This window comes from Rhipicephalus microplus, chromosome X (genome assembly GCF_043290135.1).
Source record: "Rhipicephalus microplus isolate Deutch F79 chromosome X, USDA_Rmic, whole genome shotgun sequence".
Lineage (NCBI taxonomy): Eukaryota > Metazoa > Arthropoda > Arachnida > Ixodida > Ixodidae > Rhipicephalus > Rhipicephalus microplus.
The window spans coordinates 146131137-146152812 of NC_134710.1; the positions used below are offsets into that span (position 1 = coordinate 146131137).

Here is a 21676-nt window from a genome sequence, read left to right on the forward strand (position 1 = left end):
TTCTTGCCGCAGTGCGAAGGGTGGTGTTGGCAGCTTATCGACCATGCATCAGCGACGCGTTGCGTAATCCTGCGCATGCTACATAAAACTGAACGAACTCAAATTGACGTATCAACTGAACGGCAGGCCGAGATAGTATTTGCCGAGCCTGCCTGAGGACTTGCCGCAGTAGTGGGCCATACCGAGTAGTGCGCCGTGGGCGGCTGCATGGGACCGAATGTTTAAGGTATAGTGGTATGGTTTGCGAACACATTACGCCATCGTCATTACTTGCGCTGTAAGCACCGTGGAGTTGCTTCTTCAACGGAACACAAGCATTTAACTTCCCATTAAGTAGCGCTTGTGTCACAGCCATGATCAGACTCTAACAATGCGCAGTTCACTAAACTCGGACGTTGCAGGTTCTGTCAGCGCGATCGCAACAAGGATGTCGAAACGAACACAAGCGTACGCTTTTTGCAACGTTGAAATTCTAAAAACTCATCAAATGTCATTTGGACGGTACCAGTGAAGTGCAGGAAAATTAAGCAGAGAGGCGTGAATAAGAGTTGTGACCAACGTTACGAAAATCTGGTAACGCTGGTCGTAACTGCACGTTTCATCGCTCTAACCATCTCGCTTCACTGGTCGAGCTCGAGCGTGTTGGCGGCATTCAGCGCTCCGTAGTATCCACTGTAATTGAGCAACATCCAATGCAAAAGAAAAAGTATGCTTTTAGTTTGAGTTCACTGAAAGATATTATAAAATAAATACAATCAAACTGAATTATGAGCGCGAAAAAACAATAACGCACGAGGGGACGTTAAGTGCAACTCGCTGCTCGAGAATTGACAGCTGATCGTTTATCGTCGCTCTCCCTCTCCGAGAGTTCTACGTCGGCCTATGCTTATTTCAGAGTGATAACAACACCGCTGAAACATTGTTAGGGCTTTGTGCACAAATAATGAACGAACCAGTGTGCGATGTATGGTGATAACACTAATGTGACATTAGAATTTTCACGTTCCACCATGCTGATGCACCAACAGGCTGTTTCAGTGACGTTGGTACAAGCATCTATATAGCTTCCCCAGTCATAGGAGTTGATATGTAATGAAGTCAAATAAAAAAAATAGGCTCACCACAATAAAAAAAGACATTTCGGCTCCCGTACAAGAGCCTTGCTCACAAATGAAAAATCAGTGCGTGAGCAGTCCGGTCATGCATGTTCTAAAATGGGACGTAAGCAGTCATGTGTAGTACATGCGTGAGAAGTTTTCGTCGTTGCGATTCACTGATTGCACCATTGTCGGGATTATGACAGATTCCAGCTGAAGCCGAGATGACCAGTTTTTGACTCGTTCGGTTATTCTTGCATTTCAGCAGTTTATTTTGTGTCGAGACGTTTTCGCGTGTTCAGCCAGCGCGTTAGATGAGACCTTATTTTTTCTATAATACATATACTATTTAACTTGCAGTCATATTGGCAGCGCAAGAACCAGAAGCAGACAGATGTATTGAACATATACACAGGAGGGGCTCTACGTTTTCTTTGTACGAGTCTTCGTCTGTTTTTTTTCGCTACGCGTATGATTACAAGTGACTCAAACCAACTAGCCCACATCACCACCTTGAATTCTGTTTTAGTGTTTGCGGAATGTTGCCTGTCTTGCCGATGTAACTGCCACTACAGTTTGCGCATGGGATGCTGTAGACAAAGCCTGATTTTTTTTGGCAGCATGTCTTTTACCCTCACAAGGGAATGCCTGAACTTGCTAGTTGGCATGTGTGCTACCTGCACATCCTAGGGGCAGTAGAACACGCGCAACATGCTCGCTGATGTGTAATGTTAGTAGCGGAGAGGCAAGGGAAGAAGGATGCTGCTACATTCTTACACAAAAACCAACTGATATATTTCGAAGTTCGAGCGCTCGCACTGCTCACGCCTCCGCTGACCTCATCGTCGTCGCTGCCTCGGCGCGTCAGCACGCAACAGAAGCCCCTCACCGTATAGACGGAGTCTTGGTCAGACCAGTGCACAGTCTTTGTTGTTTGTGGCTTCGTGATGGTTGAAGGGCGAAGAGTAGAAACAATAAAGATGGTATCATTCGCTGAGGTCTGTACATAAGCGGGCTTGCGCCTGTCGATTGACACGTTTTCTCATCTGGCACCCACACGAATTGTGAAATGCTTGTATTGTAGCTCGATCACCAAATGCGGTCCAGTGTACGGTGGCCTGTTACGAAGCGCGCCTCCGACTACGTTACGAAGGGCGCCACAAAATCTCACCGCTGCAACCACTTTTACGAAAGATGGCGACGCCAACACGGTCCCGATGGCAGCACTGCTTCGAACTCCGCCGGGAAGGTCACCAGCCGTTTGGTAGCGTAGGTTTCCCAGCTCGCGACTGCTTCTGCGCAGAGCTGACAGAAGAGCGGACGGGACGACGGTGAGTTAAACAAGGTTTATGTACAGCATATATACAGAGGCGTTACAAATTCGGCACTGGGGCCGACAGCTTATAGACTCGAAGAGCCGAGCTCTCTCCTCTGACACATAGGTCTACCGCTCGCGACGCGCCGCAGGGCTTTTTTTTTATATGCACCGGGTGGATTCTTTGAGTAACCAAATGTCCAACCGGAAGCACCGCTGGTCGTGAGGTCCGAATCCTCCAATGGGGTCGCCGCTGGGCCGCGTCATTCTCATCGAATCTGGAGCCGCTGCGCTGCACGTGGCAGCACCCAAGGACGAGTGACGTCGCCACGCATTGCGCCAGACTCGCCAGAGAGGAAGGCGCTGATTGCTTCGACGGGCTCGCTGGCTGAGGTGACTCACTGTGCGTGCGCGGCAGAAAGGCACCGCCGCGTGATGACGCCGTTGAGTTGTTCGCGTCAGGCGGGCTCGTGTGCTGGCCTTGACACAGATTGCCTTTTTCAGAGGCCTGGACGTTCGCTGTGGACTCGCAGGCTTAACAGGCTGAAGTGATTTGCGACCTGTGTCTCTTCGAAGAAAAATATCAGTGGTGGTTGGTACATCCCTTAAAAGGAACGGCTCGTTAGTCGACTTATGCTGTGGCGCCACTATACGAATCGCCTTCAAAACATCTTGCGAGTGCTTCAGATCTCAGGTGTTCCTGAGCAGGCTGTTGGCAGATGAACCCAGCAGGCAGCCGTAGCGAAGTGCCATAGACTCACGGCGCTGAAGCAAATTGAAGATCTTTAGTGTACTTTATACACGAAGACCCACCAGAGGCCAAGTGTCAGTCCAGTGCTCAGTGTCATCATGAGCCATAAGCGCTGGCCCCGCCACGGTGGTCTAGTGGCTAAGGTACTAGGCTGCTGACCTGCAGGTCGCGGGTTTGAATCCCGGCTTTGGCGGCTGCATTTACGATGGAGGCGAATAGGTTGTAGGCCCGTGTGATCATATTTGGGTGCACGTTAAAGAACCCCAGGTGGTCGAAATCTCCGGAGCCCTCCACTACGGTGTCTTCATAATCATATGGTGGTTTTGGGACGTTAAACCTCACATATCAATCAATCGTAGGTCGAAAATTAAACTGTTTATTCGGGCTGAACTTGTGACCTACAAATGAAAAGCAAGATTACAGCGAGGCACTGGTGCTGATAGCGGCGGGAAGAGCGTCGACCATTGATCAACTGACAAGTGGCGAAGCGCTTCAGCATTTATACACCTGCCATCGAATGTTCTAGCGTTATCACTAGCGGTGAAGTAGGTTCCAGAATAATCTGTACTGTTCACGATGTGGGCGTAATCCCAACACAACAATCTACTACAGCCTCGAAGCCCCTCGAACATTGTCGGCGCGGTTTGCGCCGGACGTAGTAAAACGGGGCGATATGAAAACTTGAGTAAAGGAACCTGGCAATAGGCTGTTATGCTCTGATGGTGCATTCTCAAAAATCGTGAGAGGTGGGGGGAAAATGCCGATTCACAAGTCTGCCTCGATCTGTGACTACTTCTTTTGGAACTACAAATTGCGATATCCAAATGTTAACGAACGCGTTGGCGATGGTTTAGGCTGTAATATCGCTACTTCTGGCTTCCTGGTGAACCTGTCGACAATTGTAGGGAGGTAACAATATCTTTTAGAAGAAGGAAGAGGCCCGACGATGTCTATACCTTGAAGAAATGGTGGCCAGGAGCAGAAATTTTTTAAAAAGACTTTTGGCTGGTGGAATTTTTGCACACATGCCCAAACCCAATTTCTCATATTAGAGTTCATTTTAGGTCAGACACAGCGTTTACTGGCGGGTTTCTACGTTGCTTTATTAGCAGGATGAGAAAAGAAACAAAAATGGTCAAATATTCTTTGCCTTAGTGTGAGTGGCACAAAAGGCTTTGGCGAGCCGGTTGACATGCAGCACGCTACTGTTAGGGTAACGCTTGGTAATGGGAGATTTTCGAACTGCAAACTCGTCGATGTTTGTATGCACTGAAGTTCATCCTCCAACTCTGCTGATGCAAGCTGTCACCTCTGCGGGTTTTATTCCCTCAACGAGGCTCAGTACATCAGCCGGAATATTCATCGCACCCTTGACATGCTGTACCTGCATAGAAATGTCGGCAAGGTAAGCGAACTGCCTATAGTTTATCTCAGTGAGTAGTTCGTTCCTCAAGAGTTCAGCACAAGTGCATCGCTTATGGTCGGTGAACGTGGTGAAACCACGTCCTTCGAGGAAATAGTGCTTCACGACGAGGCAACAGACAAGTAGTTCACGGTGAAGAACACTGAAGCGCATTTCTGGTCCGGAGAGCTTTTCCGTGAAAATACGAGAGAACTCCGATAGTCTTTAATGAACTGCCGAAGCACTCCTACAACGGCCACACCAGAGCCATCCACGCCCCACCGTGGTGGTCTAGTGGCTAAGGTACTCGGCTGCTGACCCGCAGGTCGCGGGTTCGAATCCCGGCGGCGGCGGCTGCATTTCCGATGGAGGCGGAAATGTTGTAGGCCCGTGTGCTCAGATTTGGGTGCACGGTAAAGAACCCCAGGTGGTTGAAATTTCCGGAGCCCTCCACTACGGCGTCTCTCATAATCATATGGTGGTTTTGGGACGTTGAACCCCACATATCAATCAATCAAGCAGAGCCATCCACCATAAGACTGATGGTGGCATCGTGCTTCAGATGCGTTAAGAGCGTTGCTTCAGCCAGTTTGTCTTTTATGCCAGAGAAAGATTGTTCTGCGACGCCTGCCCAGGCTAGTTAGTGTTGATGCCGCTGATTTCACGTGAACCAGCAGGTCTTCAAGTGGTTTCACAGTTGTGGCCTAAGAATACATGAAACGCCTGTAGAAACTTACCACACAAAGAAAACGTCGCAGTTTTCGAATTGTGTTTGGACGAGGTTAATATACACTGGTTGAACCTTTGCAGGAAGGGGCTCGATCCCATCGCTGTTTACAACGTGTTCAAAAAACTACAGAGATGTTACAACAAATTGACTCTTCTCCGAATTATTCACAGGACCATGCTCCTGATGTCGGTTAAAAAGCAAAAGAAGGTGTTAGTGATGAATTTTTTTTGACGAGCTGGCAACCAAAATTTATCAATGTAAGCGAACACCAATGGTCGCTCACGGACTAATACGTCAGTAAATAGTTGGAATGCATGCGCAGCGTTATTGAGGCCGAATGGCATTCGCATAAATTCAAACCATCAAAAGGAAGTGGGGATGGCAGTTTTGGGAATATCCCCCGGAGCCCTAGAAATCTCGGTAAATATTTTCGTCCCATAAAGACTGGCCGTAAAATCCTGAATGTTCAGCAGGGGATATTTGTTAGCAACTGTGGCTGCGTTCAAAGCACGATATACTCCACATGAACGTCAATCACCGCTTTTCTTGAGTTCCATATGTAGAGATGACGACCATACGCTACTTGAAAGATGAGCAATACCGATTTCCAGTTTACGTTCTAATTCGTGTTTGGCTATGGTAAATTTCTCTGGTGCCAAGCGATGAGATAATGCATGACATCGTGGGCCTATAGTGATGATGTGAAGTTTGATGTTATGACAGACTGGTTTAGTCCAGTCTGGTGCCACGGTAAAGAATGGAAACTGTTTAAGTACTGTGGCGTAGGGCTCTGGAAGAGCGTGCCATATCGTGAAGGCGAATGACTCAATAGAGGAAACTACGCCTGACACTTTCGATCCAGTAGCGGGATCCTGCATCTGTTTCTTTGCCATATACACTAGGAGGCCGATGTGCGCAAGAAAATTGGCACCGAGTATTACATGACTGACCGAAGCGACTAAAAATTCCACCTGGGTGTTCACAGTCAAATATTCCGCGTGATGGACTTGCGGCAGTATACGTTTTTTTTGCTGTTCACAGCTTGTAATTAAATGATTGGTCTGCACTTTTTATCTATTCTACGAGTGGATAGCACGCTCACTTCTGCTTTTTTGTTGACCAGAAACCGAAGTCCCAAAAAAGAGGTGACTGGGAGACGGGCGGGAGTCACTAGGCGCCATTGGTGCACGTGGTTCCTGGTGCCGTTGTCCATCCAGCAAAATGATAAAGTGCAACGCCGCGCAGATCGTCCAAAATGTCGGTGGTACCAGAAGGGCGGTGGAGGCTCCGGGGACTGTCCCGCTGGAGACGTAGGGTGGACACGCACAGGCGAATAAGGTCGAGATCGGCTGTAGGGTTGTCCATGTCTAAAATATCTCATGGAAGCATCGTTAGCCATTGTGGTGATGTGGCTCGCTATGAGATCTGTGAGCCCCTCCGAATCAGTGCAATGGTCAGTGGTGTCGTCTTGCTTTGACGAGGAAGTATATTCGGAGTTGATGAGCGACTGGCAGGCAACGTCGCTGAAAGCGTGGTAGATGTGCGACTCTCGGAACTTGTATCAGGCATGGTCTGCTGAGAAGGCGCTATTTCGTATACCTCGTCGGCGAGGGCAGTCAAAAAGGACAGATTCAGCTTCGACGTTGTTGTCAAAACTATCTGCACTGTGGGTGAAAACCCCAAATGAACAGTTCTTCTAGTAGTAAGTCGTCGAAAGATGATGCTCGAGTGCCGAGAAGTGCTTACGTCTGCCTGAGAAGCAGTGATGGACGGTGATCTCCGAGCTCTGTTGATGACAGGAGCACTTGCAACAGCCTTCGCTCTGAGATTACCGTGTTCTCAATAATTGCTTTCTTCAACGTGTCATAGGTCATCTGGCTCAGTGGCGCCAATAGGATGTCGTCCAACTCGAGCGCAAGATCATGGGGCAAAGTACCAAGTAAGTAGCCGTATTTTCTTTGTGAGGTAACATTAGATACCTGTAAACGAGCCTCTACTTGCATAAACCAAATGCCTAGATGCTCAGACCAGAACTGAGACAGCCGTGCTGCGTAGACACTCATTGACGGTAGCGCGGACTCGGTTGAGTCTGTGTTCGGTAGCGACCCGGTGGGAACTTCTGGAACGTTGTGGTCTATGGTCCATTGTCTATAGACGAAAGAAGAAATGGGCTAGTTGGTGTAGGTTCATACTGAAATATTGGCTGCACAAACTAACGGGACGCAGCCTGATCTTCTGATGAAAGGGGGTGTTTTACTTAAACTGAGTGATGAAAATAGGTGTTTTAATAAAATGTGTAAAGTCTTCAGCAAATCCCCTCCCCTTCCCGAAACAAAATTTCTGGCCACGTACCTGGCCTTGGACAAGCTCCCCTACCGAGTACAGCAGGTGCAAGCGGTAAACAAAAGCTTTGCGCAGTGAAAGGGAGCAAGTGAAGCACGTGAGAGAGAGAGAAAGAGAGAGAATTGTAGAGAAAGAAAGCGATAGAAAGAAAAAAAAGACAAAAAGTGGCAGGCAGAGTTTGCATTAAGTGGTGGAAGGTTTCAAAGAGCGAAGTTAGATTCTGATGTCAAACAAAACGGCAAATAACACGTAACAGCCACCTAAAGTTCAGCAACGACCTAGAAGCAGCTTAGAAAACAACATAGCTAAGAACCTACCAGCTATTAAAAAACAACCTAGCATTACCAAGCTGAAAGCCTAGCAGCTAGTAAGAACATCCTAGCATCACCATGCTAAAGTATGGTAACCACATGAAATTAACCTAGCTGAAGCTTACAAACAATCTAGCATCACCTAGCCTAAGGCTAGCAAAAATATAACCAATGCCTAGCAACAACCTCAAAGCAATGTAGAAACAAGCTAGCATTAGCTAGATAAAACCTAGATGCAACCTAGAAGCAACGAAATTAGACTTCAGAATCGTCCAGCTTCGCTGTTTCAGGCCTTGCGCGACTTACCGCAAGTTTCGCCATTTTTTCATCTTTGCGTCAGTCAGGATTTTTCGTCACCGACAACGCGACTAACGCCTAGACAGTATTTACTGAAACACAAGTTCCTTAAACTTCTCGTGTGAAAAGTTTCAAAATATCTTCTTGCCATTTGTACGTCGATACAGACTCTGAATCAACTGAACCTCATGCCTGCATACCAAGGCCCGGGGTACCCGGGTATGTGCCATACAGGATGAAGTAAAAATAATTTCGTGACTCGCACGACAAGTTTGTGATGTTACGCCTGTCATGACCTACAAATGATGTTCGCCATACATTGATGCCCTTCTTACCAATTTCTGATTGATTGATATAACGTGCACCCAAATCTGAGCACACGGGCCTACAACATTTCAGCCTCCATCGGAAATGCAGCCGCCGCAGCCGGGATTCGAACCCGCAACCTGCGGGTCAGCAGCCGAGTACCTTGGCCACTGGACCACCGCGGCGGGGCTTCTTACCGATTTCGGTATACATGTAATTAAGGAGGAGACCACGAGATCACCCGAATGTAGGTGCATAGATAGATAGATAGATAGATAGATAGATAGATAGATAGATAGATAGATAGATAGATAGATAGATAGATAGATAGATAGATAGATAGATAGATAGATAAATAGATATGCTTAAAGTACTTTTGGTTTGCTAAGAAGTGCTTCCCGTTAAAAAATGAATATCAGTGATTGGTCGCGAAAAAAACAACTCTGAATTGCTCTGAACATGAGGACAAACGGTGTTGCCACCTGCCAGTGGCGCGCCTTTTCTGCGATCGTCGCAGAGCGTTTTTCTTGATATTTTTTGATTAGTTCTTTGACTCACTTTTATCGCCAAATATTTGTCAGTGCTGTTTACCCTTCATAATTTTCATGTACACGACCTCTATGGCATACTTCATACAGCATTTCATGCACCTCTTGAATATTATGCTGAATGTCTTCTATTAGAAGCAACCTATAGAAAGCAACAGTCTGTAAACTTAAGGAGTTTAAAGAAGGTATATGGGCGACGCAGTGCTCATCGGATGGCCGTGTTTATGATAGTGTATGCTGCACTATAACTATTCTCACTAAACTTTCGGTTATGTTTATTTAGAACTTTCATCGCTATTCTCATTCTGCCAACCGGGGGATTTCGTCTACTTCCTGACGAAATTTCCAATCGGTACTATAGACGAGAGCACGCCTATCTCGCACCGAGGCGCCTTTGGCGGTGCACTCTTGCTCCCAGAGACACCATAATTTGTTTCGAACTGCCAAGACGCACCTCGCTAGCATGGCATGCAGTGGCTCTGGGAGTTTAAAATGCGAAAAAGCTCCTTTCACGCTGCGCCCGCTTATAAAATGTCATCTGGATACCACTGCGCTGTCATCTGATGCGACAAGAACCAGCGCAAGAGGAAGAGATTGCTGAGCACTGCTTGTGAAGTTTACAGCGCATCGCGGAAATCATGCCAGTGCGGTGTTTTGCAATGGCACAGATTTACGTTCACAGCGGAAAGCGCTGAGCTCCACCGCCTTAGGATATAATCGCAATCAGCAGGAAAAACTACGAGCCCTGTGAAGTGTACGAGTAAGCAAACTTATTGTGTTCATTCAAGCGTGACTCCAGCTGTTTCACTTTACAGCAGCGATTTGCGTGCTGTATGCCTGTAATATGAGGCACAAAATTTACTCTTTCGCAGGCCGCATGTTAATAATAGGATACACGTATTACGACTCACGCTTGGATGCACGCACCGCGCATGTTTAGCACAACCGTGATTTGATTGATTGATTTGTGGGGTTTAACGTCCCAAAACCACCGCATAATTATGAGGGACACCGTAGCGGAGGGCGCCGGAAATTTCGACCACCTGGAGTTTTTAACATGCACCCAAATCTGAGTACACGGGCCTACAACATTCCCGCCTCCATTGGAAATGCAGCCGCCACCGCCGCGATTTGATCTCGCGACCTGCAGGTCAGCAGCCGAGTACCTTAGCCACTAGACCACCGTGGCGGGGCTGTTTAGCACAACTTTACTATCGCGATGCGTGAATGGCGTGGAAAGCGTGACTTTCGACTCGGTCGAACTGCGAGATGCCTGGACTGTCACTAGGCGACACGTGCTTTCGGCCGGCGTCACCGTAGCATTTTAAAATCTTGTTCTTGCTGCACTCTTGCATCGCGTGTGTGTTCCGAGTGCCCGGCAGGACTGGCAATTCATACACATGCGGTGCATGAGCGTAAGTTAGAGCCAGATTCTAGCGCTACGTTGACGCCAACTTACAGCACAAATTCTGCCTTGTCGCAGCCAAGGCACGCCGCAGTTTGACTGAGTCGAAAGCACCGCTTTCCACTCTTCGCGTTTCTTTCAATCTCAGTAGTACGTGCCTGATCAAGCTGCTTTCATAGCTTGTAATACAGGTGCTGCAGACATTACGGACTGTTGAAAAAGGTCTTCTGGACGTTTCATACAGAATCAGCATGAAATTCCAGCACAGGAACAGCGCGAAACATGCTTATAGCCGGACTCTGGTTGTGAAGTTTCACGTTTGATTTACAGAGCGTCTGCTCGCATGGCAGTTGAGAGTGTTGCTTTGCCGCGCTTGCAACAGGTGGCTCCACGCGCTTTTCAATATGGCAGCAAGCACTGAGCTCCCTGTATTCTGGTGTATAGGATCGCAAAAGAAAAGTAAATGAAAAATTACAAAGAACGCATCTGGTCCAATTACGAGAGCAGTCATTATGGAGCAATAGTGCCTATGCAACAGGTAGCATTTCACTTGCACTGCGCAACATGTGAAAGATAACAAACTACCGTAGCACACCAGCTTGCGAACTATGATTGATTTTTATTTATCCAAGGGGAACTGAACGGAATCATGTCGAACACCAACCGAACCCGAATTTCTTTTTTGGCTCAACACTCCAGCCTAGCACATATAGATGCACAGTCGAAGAAATAACGATACGAAGCTGTCTACACAGCGAGAAACGCGGGAGTTGCTGGGTGTGTGCGAAGTCAGCAACCCGCTGGAAGCTACCTCCTCCGGCCTATGCACTCATGCGTCACGCAGTAAGCATGCGCATACGTACTGGTATAATATATGCTACATTGACGTGTTACTTACGTGGCATGTATAGAGGGACGACCGCCGACACACACGTTGCTGGTGTTCCTCAGCCACTTCAGTTATGCGTGCGAGACATGCACATATACTTTGATAATTGCATTCCTGCGCGTTCGCATTGCCTTGCTATTATATTTGGCAATGCCTAAACTTGGCTCTGCGTAGTATGACTTGGCAGAGTTAATACTTTTTCAGTAAGCAGTGAATGCGCTGATAATGTGATATGAACCCTAATCGAAGCCTACTACTATCAACCATTCAGTAGTGTAAGCAGTCCTATACGCCACATATATGTAATAATGGCGGTCGTGTTTGTGGAGCTGACCCGAAGTGATAGTCGTGAAAACTGTACCAGTATAGAGCCCATTACTGTAACCTGAGTGCCTCGGCACTCCTCACAGTGTTGTGGCACATAAGGAAACACAAGGTCGTCATCGTTTTGTCATGCAGCTTTCTTATGACAGCAGCCTAGGCTTTTTATGACCGGCAGAATTAACAATCTATACTGTGCGTGAGTTGACATCTTGAAGGGGGCCAGTTGAGGTAGTTTATAGTGAAACCTTTATGAGATCACCACAACGGCGAATTTCGGCGCCCTACACAGTAAACCGATTCTGACCCTTAAGGGTGCAAAAAGGGTGCCGACACCCTAAGCACACCCTTTGAGCACCCTATTCGCGTCTCAGCACCCTACAAGCGGAACCTAAAGGGTGAACACATCAAAAGGGTGGAAACTAGGGTGCAAAAAGGGTGCAACAACTAATGGGTGCTGATGAGCACCCATTAGGGTGCACAGTCGCCGACAAAGCTTTGTGAGTAACGTGGTCATAGAGCATAACCAACAGCTTTTAGATGTCTAGTGGTTAGACACCATGGTCTCATTAATAGCCCCACCACAGTAACTGATATCTGAGAGAGATAGTGCCCGGCTGAACGTAAGTTCTGCACTGGTTCTTGCATTCTTGCTGCCTCTTTCTCGTCGCCTCACGGCCGGCGCTGACCAAGCCATGCGCTACAAGCTCACTAGCCAATGGCGGAGTACGCAGCTTGTAGAGCTACAACAGGATTGTGACTTACACATAGCCTCGTTTGCGCCTAACACTGAAAACAAAGCTTCGTCCATGACAGTATATATAAATCATACATTTGTTGATGCAAAGAAGTACAAACCAACAAGACCGTGGTAGATAAAACAGTTTTTGTGTTGTACAAATATTTGTTAACCTTACAATGTATCAGTTGACACGTGTTACCAATTTTTATGGCAGGCTATGGACTTTGACGTTCTAATATTATAACAATAAAGAAACGTTTTCTTGATTTTGTTCATAGAAATATTCTTCAAAGCAAGTTAAAATGAGCCTTGACTAAAACATTTTCCTAAAGAAAATTCACTAAAGACAGCTAAAATATTGTTTGCCAACTAATACGCTTATTTTGATGTGACAAATTTTGCTTGCTGCCTGTACTTTGTACTAATATACAACCGCTTTGACACTGTTTTTAACAACCAGCTTAACCACTCAACCAATGTACAGATGTTAACAAGGTATCGGTATAAGAAATACACAAGCAAGCAAACGTTTCAAATTTCGCGCGCTCTTTCACATTTCAAATTTCGCGCAATTACGCGTAATGTGATTTTGTCATTTTCAAAGGTAAAAAATATTCTATGCAATACGCACTAGCGTATCTTCTATCTTCACTGTTTGTTACTTAAAATTTAAGCAGAAATAATCTATTTACTTATCATATAAAAAGTTATGTGCGCAAATGCGGATCGGTGGCGTCAGCAGGACAGAAATGGCGGTATCTTCCTGGAGGCCGCAACGGCCGTGTGCCGAGCGTTTAAAGTCGATTTTTTATGTTGTTCAAAGTGTGCTTGCGCTTTCTTTCGTGTTCTGTCGGTGCTGCTTGTTACGAAGATGCACTATACTCAAGAGAGGACCGGCTGCTTTGTACCGTCGAGCGCTCGCCAAACTGAAAAGGCAGGTGGATGTTTCTGCTGTCGACGCTTTGTTTTTTGCTTCTCCGGCCAGGCCGCGGCGTGCCCGATCCAGGCTGTTATGCTCCTCCCGCGGTTAACACCGAAAGCGCTATAGTATAATAACGTTGTGAACTAAGGTTTTTCTAGCTGGTAGACGATAAGTGAGTTTTTATTAACGTAGCGAGCCTGCTGGCGTGTCTGATTTCATTAGGCTCAAGTCTAAGCTCAGGGACGTTACGCGCGGATGAATTTTTTCTGTGGGGAAGGAGGTTAAAGCAATGTGCGCTGTGATGCTGTGAGTCGGCGGGCGATGCTCTTCACGCTATGAATCACTATATTTTTGCAATGCCGTCGGACGCCGTTCGGGGACGGCGCATGGAAGCCGTAAGCGTCGTCTGTGTGTCGCGTGCGTTGGAGTATTCCGGTGATTCGCGTTGAATTAGATCTTTGCGTATTTAATTTAGAAGAATGGAGAAGAATAACGTGGTGTCCGCGTTGGTATTTACGCGGCCTTGTTCGTTTTCTGTGCCAAAGAAGTATATGAAGAAAGTTTTATATGTTACTCGTCCTCTTTTCAACAGCTACATGATCATTAAATGTGTTTGACTACTATAAGGTAGATGTGTTTTCCTGTGTGACCAAATGTGTTTGCATCCACCGGGAACGTATCATATTAAATTACCATGATATTCAGCTTAATTAAGTGTGCGTAAACTTGACACAGCGTGCTGTAGGTGCGGTTCTCAAAGCGTGCAATTACGCCTGGGTCAATACATTTTCTCTATGAGTGGCCGAATAGCCGTACCTTAGCTGTGCAAGCGCTAGGTTGAGCAGTAGTTCACTCGTTCGAGTGCAATTTTGGTGGTACTGCTTGTTCCCCCCTGCTCACATATCATTGCATTCTTCTGGTTTGTAAAAGAATTGTGGGCGCTGCAGCCCGCTTTAGAGTTAAAACTTCGCCGAATACCTATACGTCTACAAACATTCTAAAACTAAGTTATACCAAAGCTTCCAATGACACTTTCGAATACAAGTGTAATGCTTTATCTTATATCATAAATTCTTTATGACCTCGCTGCAGATTTACAGGTGACCTGTGATATGTGCATTGTATGAATGCCTAATTTATTGCTCAAAACACAATAAGGTTATACATCACAGTATGCGTGCATATGTTGCTGCTGACTTGCAAACTTAGACATTGTATTTATCTAAGAATGAACAAATCTAAACTGCCGTTTTTTGAAGATGTACGCATCAGACCAATTGAATAATATCAAAAATAATGTTCACCAAGTGATTGTTGTTTACTGCCTTGCACCAATGTCACTAAAACCACCTTCTTGGTACTTAGACCACATGGTAGGATGCAAGATTCATGACGTCATATTGAATGTTAATGTCACATGATATGCAAGGTAAATTGTTATTAGCATACAGAGGCCAATAACGTTATTGTCTCATCGTTATCATAATGAAGCAAATTAGGCAATATGTGATTCTGCTGCCTTTAACTCATGTTGGGAAACCATTACGTTATGTAGCTATCTGCAGTGTCTGAGATCCTGGTTGCCGGTCAATATTGCAGAAGCTTGCCTGCTTCATTGTGATAGCATGGGGTTCAAGATTGATGTTTTGTCTTAGCGTTTCCACCTTTCCTCCCCTATGCTCATTAGACAGCTTGTGCTGTTTGATTAGAAGTGAGGAGTAGTGCCTTTTTAGCCAACCAGAACAATTTAGTGAACTCAATTTCAGGCAAATTATAAACGTCCGAATGTTAGCCGTTTGAAGGAAGCTTTATTCGTTGAACTCATGAGAATAAATGGTAGAGAAGGAAAGGCAGGGAGGTTAGCCAGACCAGCAAAGACGGTCTATCACCCTACACGGGGGAACAGGGAGATTGAAGTCCTGTCGGAGTGATCTGGTCGCTAAGGTACTCGGTTTCTAACCCGAAGGTCGCAGGATGATATTCCGGCCTTGCTGGCTGCTTTTTCGATAAAGGTGAAAATGCTGTAGGCCTGTGTTCTCAGATTTGTGTGCGCGTTAAAGAACCCCAGGTGGTCGCAATTTCTGGAGCCCTCCACTACCTTCGTAAAAAATTAATGTGTCAGTATTGCTTTAATTTTATGCTTTATCTGCAGTGGATGCATATGCGCATACGGACATGTATATGTAGTGGTATTGCAATTTTACGGAATAAAATATTCATATGGTGCATATTGCATGGCATTTACTTAAGAAACACATCACATGGGTATCATAACTACAGAAATGCAAATGTGCCTCTATGGATGCACTCGTGCATATATTTGGTCAGCCTCAAGAAAAGAATTTATCGATTGCAGGCAGCAGCATTACTCACGCATGTTTATCTCTTAATTACGTGCAGTCGATACAGCTGAAAGGGGGTGTCTTCATCTAAAAGTTCTAACTTCATCTTCGTGCATGAGTGAGCTATAAAGGTGAATGAAAATTCACATGTATGACATCGACATGAAAAGCTCTGCAGCAGCATGTTTTTCGTTGTATTTATACTGCAGCATGCCCTTTTTGTATTTCTCAGTTGCGTGCCACTAAATATATGTTGGCCATGCGTTTCTAGCCATTCACTGCAATTCGGCAAGCAGCGCATGCAGTCTAGACAAACCTCACTAAAATAATTTTTTTGCACTGGTGCAGAAATTCTTCAGCACGGTCTGTCATTTCATTTGAGTGAGGCTGCTCAAGGAAATTTCCTGACAAGGTCAAGGAACCCAAGCACCAGCGAACTCTGAACCATTCTTTCAAGCATCAGCTCTGTTCAACCTGCTTATGCGCTGTGCCTCACCAAGCTACTGGACGCTGCCTACTTATATGAAGTGCTCTTCATATTCTCCTCAGTTTGGCAGCAGCGTGTGTGGTCTTCACAGTGCTTGCCAAAATCATTATTGCACAGGTGAGACACTTATTTCCTGCTTTAATTGTGTTAGTATTACTGCATGCACTCCTGCCAAGCAAGAGTACTAATGTTTCCTGTGAATTGTTTGTCATGGTAAACAGAGGATTTCAAGCACAAAATTCATACTGAACTTTGGTCCTTCAAGAAGTGTGGAATGAAGGTGGTGACAGTGTCAACGCGCTCTCTTTAGAAGTAAAGGCTTTGCATGAAAAGCCTGTCGCACCTTGAAACAGGCACAAAAAACTTCCTGGTGAAAATAAGCAATTTCAGATGAAAATTAAAGAATTTACACTGTATTCAAGGTTGAACTATCCGACATCAAAGGCGTCTCAGATGAGGGTTTTCTTTTGACGCTGTCCGAAATTTTTGGGCGATGATGGAAAAACCATTACTGGTGATGATATTGACACTGCAGACAGAGTAGGAACAAACAAGCTTAGTTTGAAAAAAAATAGTAGTGCATTATCAACGATGTTACAAATGAGATGTTCTGGATAAGACAAAAAACTTACGTCTGTCTACAGTGGCCTTTCCTTTTAGATCAAGTAGTCCTATTTATGTGAACGAACACTTGACAAGACAAGGTAAGCAGTTAGTGAGAGCACGAATGCAAAAAAAAACAAGTTGGATGGAGGTACATTTGGATGCAAAGCACGAAATTTATAGCAAAAAAAATTGGAAACATTAGCAATTTTAAAGACTGCCTTCTTAAAAGATCTGGCAAAACGCTGTGTTGATGCCTTCAGAGCCACACTTTTCTTGAGCTTGCAATGTCAGTAAACTACGACTGACATGGCAGAATTTTGATACCTAGATAGTGAAAAAATTGATACCTAGATAGTGAAAAAGGCCACCAGCTATCTTCAATGCCTTTACCTTAAATACTCTTAGCATTATAAATAAGACTAGTAGCCTGTGTCTCTATTTCGATGACATGCCGGTAAAATTTGATGCCATTCTTTTGACATAATCCTTGCATTTTTTGTGCGATATAGCCCACCAAATATACCAGGGTACAATTATCATGGCATTGCGTAGTTCATGAAATGGGGAAATGGAATAGCGCTGTACATCTAACGTTAATTTTTGGCCGATGTCAATAGACTTCCGTGTGTTAAGCCCTGTGTTGAGTGTCTAGTAGTCAACTTGGGGGTTTTGTTTTGCAGCAATTAGCGCGCCTCCATTAGGTCATAAGTAGGAATTTTGAGTTTCTGGAAACTAGGTAACTTGATTTTTCGGTCACAGATGCACAGACGATTTTTCGCTCACAACCAACGGGGCAGACGTCGGCGGCGGGTTTTCTGCAACACGAGCTCTTCAACGCTATCATGTTAAAAAGCTGACATAGTCAGCATTGACCAAATGAATGCAAAGAATAAAGTCAAGTGTCCTAGCAGGAATCCAAACCTAGTATTCTGCTTGGTAATTAAGTATTCTACCACAGAGCCACGCCCGGCCTCGGTTATACTTTCCAAATAGTCTCAAATGTTTGTGTAACATCAACTGCCGTTGCAGTACTAGCTATCAAATTTTATAACTATTACATGTGCACTCCTATGATGCAGCCGTGAGGTCGAGTCAAAGTCAATTGTAGTCAGGCACCATCCTGTGAAGTATTTGTGTAGCAGTGTTGAGGGCTACCATCGTCGCGAGTGCCAGCGCAAACACCAGTGCTTCATACCAGCCTACCACTTCTAGTGTGTTTCTGTTTCTGTTGGCATCGTTACGAAACAGCAAATAACTGCTAATGTTTTCAAAGGTGTGACATCTCCCCATAACAAATGAAACATATGTGGCTGTTTAACGTATGTGTGTGCGAGAATTTGTACTTATATTGAGCTCCACTCCATAAGATCGCTCAATAAAAAAAATTAAAATACATGTTATGCATGTTTCGCATAACATCGATTCCCAAAGTATGTGGGGTCTGCCAAATTTTTAGCATCAATTTTGTAATCTAAATGCTACCATAAACAATTATTTATTGAACATGAACAGCTGGACTACAACATAATAAGTTTAAGGTATGACTACAGCATACCTAACAGGCAAATACTAGTACTACATACATGACACACTATTGTAGAGCTAGACTAGAATATTGCTTATTGGCAATTTACAATTCTTTGAAAACCCTAATTAACTTCAGTGCCTTATTCGATTTGTTCAAATCGGATGTGCGCAATCACTTGATGAATAGCTTTTTTACTCAAACCTAACTCATGTTTCACGTGTGCATCATGCTGAATCATTGCTCAGATGTTTCTTGTGTATAAATTTCTTTTCTACTATGCTGTTTGTTTTTTATGTGAAATCTGTTGTACGTGCTACCCTCTGTAGGCCCACAGGTACTGTCAAGTTGTTTACACAGTTTTTTGCCTGGGGGACCTCCAACAAGCATGTTTTCCATTGAAAACAAAGCGAATTTTGATGCTGACTTCTACTCACATCGAACTAAGAACACTCCAGCATGACAACGCATATTGTATCTTGGACAGTCTGTCTTGTGAAACATTTAGTGATTACTTCCGTCTTTATTTTAGGCTTCCGGGTGCGGATGTGCTGTAGAGAAGGAGCGCCCTGACCACACTTTTGTAAAAGGAACCAAAGTCGCCTGGGCAGCTGAAGATGGATTGTGCAAGTGTTTGAATGATCACATTATATTAATCCAACACCACTTGCATTACTTTGCCAATATTTGTGATTTTGTAACACACAAGTTTAGAAACACACACACATATATAAAAGGAGAGCTGTAAATAGGCCTTGAGCAAGTTTGTAGTCAAGGCTTTTAGCATGACGACCAAAGCATGTTATATAAGCCCACATGTTTTACCACACACCTACTCTCCTATCTATTTTCTTTTTCAATTTTGTGGGCACTGGCAACACCCTCAATAAGCGCCTTTGGACTGCTGGTGCCTCTAACTTATATTTGGTTGTTCTAAATAATTTATTTGTTACCTACTATGCAAGGAGGGAAGTCAGAATGTTAAAAGTTAAAAAAGAAGTCTCGTCACAAAAAAGATGTCTACTCGTAAGAAAAAAGATTTGAAAAAACAGAAGATTGATCCTCACTCACAAAGATCTCACCATTACAATCGATGCAGAAGGTCATAGCTCATGTTTACTATTGTCAATCTTTTTCAGTTGTATGCTATGTACAATAAAATAGTGACTATTGGCATCATGTTAATTTATTTGTCATAAATTTTTGTTGGGGCCTAATATCTTGCATTCTCACATACATAAAAGCTCACGTCTGCTACACATAATTTAAAAGAGCGCAATGTGGTAAGGTTCTGTATTTAGTGCATATTATCTGTGTGTGTTTCAAAGTGAGTATATGGCATTTGAAATAATCACCAGTATTCGAAACTTGTGAATTTTTAATTTGCAGGCATGCATGTCTGTATGATGACCAAGCATCCATAAATTGTGCATGCATGTGTGCAGCAAGGGGCCTTGAATAGATTACATTCATTCTGGACCGAAAATGGGTAGCACAGGCCATATACGCACTCTGGGATCAATTTCATGATTATTAAAACACACATATTTATTCAATATAGCTTGCTTTAATGTATATATTTACATACTGTCTACTTCCACCTTGAACATTGCACCATGCATCCGGCACTCTGCCGAGCGCTTCTCGAGGGCACTTTGGTAACTAGTACACAAACGTACAGACAGCTGTAAGTGGGCCTCCACTTTGTTGACTGCTGGAGAACGACGGCTTCGCCAAATCACACTTCCTTTGTGGTGAAGCTAACTTTGCTCTTGCAACAGTACCAGCTTATCTAAAATTCGACACTGTTCTTTAGAAGTGCAGCTTGTTCTATCGAGAGCAGCCAAAAACGAAAACATGAGGAACAGCACCTGGACAGGGTAAGGCACAATTGCAGCACTTCTCGATAACAGTGCCGGATTCTCTATTTGCCTACACATAGAGAAAGCAAAACACTGGAGCCAACTTACCAGTAGCTTCACTGCAGAGACACTGTGTTTTAAAAGACGATGATGCAAAAGCCCCACCTAGAGCTGTCACTGTGTTTCAGTGCTAGTTTCATAAGCGCCTGCGGAAGGCACTCTGTGGAGGGCCGGCCGCGTGCATGGTGCACGTGTTCAGGGTGAAATGGACGACTTAGTACATGTGTTCAAGTACTAACAAACTGTATGTGGGCTGTCACTCAGCATGGTCTACAGAGTATACAGCAATCTGCATTTTTAGCCATCTCTAGCGTCAATCCTAGATTTGGCCCACTGGTACGTTGATGTGGAGCACCCTTCCAGCACCCATTTGAAAGGGTGTTATGACATCACAGCACCTTTCTTTAAAGGGTGCACTCATTACACCCTTCAAATTTTTTGCTCTGCACCCTTTCCTTAAGGGTGCTGAGCTCTGCACCCTTTCTCAGCACCCTTTTTTGAACACCCAATAGGGAGCAAAGGGTGTTCGTCTGGCGACAAGCTCATTTACACCCTTAAGGGTCAGAATTGGTTTAGTGTGTACTTGTCCGCCACCACAGCTGCTCGAGAAAAAAAATCGCAAAGAAAAGTTTCTGCAATTGTATGTGATGTCAACTCCGGTTCCATGCGCGGCAGTTGAGTACTTTACCAAAGAGCTAAGGTGCTCTGAAGGATCAGCCGAATTTAGCCCAAGTTTCGCAAAGCTCGAGAGCTTTCAGAGCTCTGGCAACACCCCCTTATGAATAAGCCAACAGCACGAAAAAGTCAAATCGAACCCTCAGCGCGCTGCGTCTCATTGGTTACGATGGAACCAGTCATCGCGTCAAGGACGGTCGACTAAGTTGGGTGGTCTTTTCAAACCGTAAGCATCTATCTTATTTCATTTGTTTGTCGTTCCACTGAGTGCAGAAGTGCATGCACCCATGGAATAATAGTGTCAGAAATTTTTCGTGGCGAAATTTTTTAGACGTACGGGGTGTTTGAATTTATTTTGAAGTTTTTAATGGCTGCAATAAGTCTGTTTAAGAATAATCAGCATGGTGGCTACTGAGATTAGTACCGGCCGATCGTCTTACAACATCGCCACCACAGTTAAACCCGAGACCAGGCGTTAATCATCATGGTCTGCCTGAACTTTCTAGCACGCTGCTTGACCGGTGTGCGTCTGTGTTGCCATTGTCCGCTAGCACCTGAGTACGTGCGGCCAGGTAATTAGATCTTTGGCTGGACGGTATAATTGGGTAGTTAGACCAGGACGTGGTATGACCAAGCTAATTACGCCAAGTCATGGTACGACCGAGGAAATTACGCCACATCTTAAGAAGACCATACTAGTGAATCTATGCAAAGTTCGGACCAGGGAACAAAATCATACT

The 21676-nt window shown here is 44.9% G+C and overlaps 2 long non-coding RNA genes across 2 annotated transcripts in view; both read left to right on the forward strand.

The window, feature by feature from the left end:
- The window catches only part of LOC142775813 (uncharacterized), a 234233-nt gene that overhangs the window by 49094 nt on the left and 163463 nt on the right, over nucleotides 1–21676 (forward strand). The gene's annotated exons all lie outside the window — the stretch shown is intronic.
- LOC142775811 (uncharacterized) lies at nucleotides 12926–19524 on the forward strand. The gene is made up of 3 exons (XR_012887037.1): nucleotides 12926–13391; nucleotides 16070–16325; nucleotides 18872–19524. It is a non-coding gene; the product is annotated as an uncharacterized LOC142775811 (long non-coding RNA).